Raw genomic sequence first — 3,760 nt, 5'->3', positions numbered from 1 at the left:
GGTTTAGGACATCCCTTGTTTTTTCTAACCCCTAAGCAAGTAATTGCAAGCAATTGTTTGCTCCCGGCAATACGACGACGGGGATGAGATCACATTGCAATGTACGGACGACAAAACAATCTTGAACAAAGTGCCGTTTCAGAGAAAGCAGGATTCCTAAATGGGGCGAGAACAATTTGAGGAATTAAACATCTGAACTTGCATTTACAACCGAGTGAGCGTAACTTGAGTTGAGATTGTTTCCCTAACTGCTTTTTCCAAAGGGGCAGTTGATTTACCTTGATCCATAAAATGCAGAATACCAAAGTAAAACTATAGTGGATGATTCTGAACCGCTGGATTTGACGTCCAATCACAACACAGGACGTAATATTTGAACGACATTGCTGTTTAAACTGGATTAATAAATGAATGTTTGCATATAGACACGTGTGTTAGCCTGTTAGCCTAATATTGCTGTATCGCCACCTTACTGAAGAAAATGCAGCTGATTGACCTGCAGTCACAGCTTCTCCTCTAAATAATAATAATACATCAGAATTCGATCTTTGACTGACAGACTCTTGATATATTATTGTTTTTTTGCCCCAAAGTTGCATGTATAATTTTACCTATTATATTACTTATTTATAAGGAACCTATAAGAAAACACACAGATTACAGATTTTTGTTTACAATCTCCTTTTAAAAAAAGTGTTTTTGACCTTGCATATTTTATAGTCCTAGAATTTTCATTTTGTTTAGACACTACAATTAATAATGTATGACAGCAATTTGAATCCCTCGCTGCCGTGGCATTCCAATAACATAAGCTTCATATTGCCAAAACTGGGAGGATTTAAAAAAAAAAAAACCCAGAAAAAAACAGGTGCTTGCAGCATTCTGAGTCTACTGCATTACATCCACCCGCCACGTTGAGGATGCTTCTGCCCAGTTACATAGTTTGAGAGCTCTCGGCTTGCTGCCATAAAATATGCAGGAGGTGCATGACACATAATGCTGAACGGCCTAAGTCAGGCACCATGCTGTCAAGAGGATCCCAAAAGCCTGTTCTGCCTTCCTCATGTGATTTCCTGTTCATGTTTGTGCATTTGCGTAATCTGTGATTGTTTTTTTTCATAAATAAATATAATTAAAAAGATGATTCACTGATTGTCCAAAATGGGCATCGACACATTTTATGTGGTTTAGACACAGAATCCTCGACTTTTGATCTCCACAATGATAGTGTGTGTGTGTGTGTGTGTGTGTGTGTGTGTGTGTGTGTGTGTGTGTGTGTGTGTGGCGGATTAAGCCATAGCCAGCTAACTCTTAAATAATCAGACGCCACATTTCCCTACAAGACGTTTTTGTTTATTTTGGTTTGCTGTAGGCCTTTCTGTGTCAGTGCAATCATTTTAATAGACTGCTCTATCTCACATATAAATTCAAACACACGACACTCCACTCAGCTGAAAGGACTTGGAGAGTCCAGATAAAAAACAGCGGGAGAAAAATCACGATGGAGGCCGACTGGAGTTTTTTTTTGTCTTTTTTTTACGATGTGATGGGAAACACACTTTGTCTTTGTGCTCACCACAAAAAACAGCGGACCACATTTCGCAGCGACTTGACATAAGTGTTTTGGCAGTTTTGCCCTCAAGCTTCAAGCACATTTTCATGGCAGGTGGTATTTGGTGATATCAAGGAAGAAAAAAAACATCTTGCAGAAATGGCAAAGAGTATTGCATTTTTATACTGTCTTCAGCTTATAAATTGAAGGGGAATAATTACAGCGTTTACGTTAACGTGATTCGTCGAGCTGTTTTTTCCCCTCTCTCTTTCAGCCATCCCTCCTGCCTGTCATGGCCGCCGCGGTTGTCACGGACACTTAAAGTGGTCACACAGAAAGTCCACCCTTAAATGAAACGCTCCGTCGTCTGTCTGGAAAGTGTCCGCGGCTCACTCGGCAGACAGCGACGCCGCCTCGAGTGAAGCACATCTTCCCAACACAAAGTCCCTAATTAAACACAAAGTAATACGCTGACAATCACACGCTGTTTACTTCAATCAAGGCGGCTTCACTCGTGCTACTGTGCACATTGTAATTAAACTCTGGACTCTGTGGAGGAGCGTGATGTAGACGTCTGTTCGTTTAGTTACACTGGTGTAAAGATTCATATAGTTCACAATCAATGTATTGGTTTTGGAGGGGAAACTGACATCACCGGTCAATCTCTTTGTCGTAGCGAATACCTCAGATTTAGTTAACAAGCAAATATTTTTATCGCGTCAGAGAAAATATATTTTTAGTGAAAAAATCGAATCTTAAATAAGGTCTCCCTGTATTATGACGGCATATTAGGGCCACTGTAAGGAGAAAAAAAAACGGAGCTGAGAGAGGGGGGCAATATTCCACGAAAAAGGGGCAAATTTGCAAGTTTATTACGATGCTAACAACCAAGCATCTATGCTAGCTAACTTCCCATGAATGTACGTATTTACGTTTGTAATGAATCATCCCAACGTGTGACAACGCCTCGTTAAGGTCCTTAGGGTGATGATGTCGATGCTTATTGTTGCTTTTATATGAGGACAAGCTGTCATTTTATGGGTGTTTATTGATCCGGGTGGTTGGGCTAAGATTCTAGCGGTAGCTTTCACTTGTTGTCATAGCAACGGCAAACATCCGGTGTAAGCAATTTGATAATCATTTTCTCTCAAAATAAACAATGATCAACTTGTTTTCCGACTTTATAAACTCGCACTCAAATTTTGCCCCACTCTCTCAACTCTACTCTTTTTAAATATTTTTTTTGTAACTATCTTTAGCCCTAATACGTTGTAAAAAATACTAATCTAAATAATGTCTCCATGTCTTAATAAAACATAAGTAAATGATCAAAAACAATGTTTTGAATAGGTTTCTATTGTGCACTTCCCTACAGTGATAGTGAGCTTTTTCAAGTCTTTGTTATGCTATTTACCGATTAAATTGAAAATAGACCACAATCAACTCATCGTGAGGGTTTTTTTATACCACATTCATAAAATCCTTCATCGTCCCATTCCAAGTAGCTAACTGACGATGCAGTCAAAGAAATGAGGAAATATATCATCTGGAATAAACATCGGACAGTGAGGCGATGCATCTGTGGGAAATAAAAGAGCCACAAAACAAACTTTGATTTTAGTTGCTACATATTCACCGGCCATGTGTCGTGAGAGTGGAGGAAGCATCATCCAGCAGCCCAATTGAAGAATAATACCACATATGTATTCATGAGCCACCAGATAAACACACACATCTGGTCCAGAGTGGGTCCGAGGATGATGCGACCACATGGAGAGCCGGTCTTCATCTGGCCCAGCAGGGGTGCTGCCGGTCATCCTCCCTCGTTCTCTGAACGCCTTGTCAGAGCGCCACTTATCTGTTCGCCCAGAACGCCGGCTGGCTGCCGTCGAGGTTCATCCTCTCCGTCCTCTCGCGCTACTCCGCGGCATTCCTTTGTGAGCATGGAAGCAGGGGGGCAGGCTAATACCTGTGCTATTTAGCAGTGCTCGGGAGCATCTTATCGCGTTCAGGCAAAAAGGTCCCCGTTGGCCTGGACAAGGAGGGGTGTGGGGGCAACGAGCCCAGTTATACTGGGAGGGAGCTGAGAGCTGTGGTAACCAGTGGCGGGGAAGGAAGGCCGCCTTATCTCGGTGTGAGCAGCCGTGGCTCCCCACTCAACTCCACACACAAGCCTCTCAGATTAACAACACCCCCCCCACCAACACG

This window comes from Eutrigla gurnardus (assembly GCF_963514095.1).
Source record: "Eutrigla gurnardus genome assembly, chromosome: 2".
Lineage (NCBI taxonomy): Eukaryota > Metazoa > Chordata > Actinopteri > Perciformes > Triglidae > Eutrigla > Eutrigla gurnardus.
Note: the sequence above shows the minus strand (reverse complement) of the source record.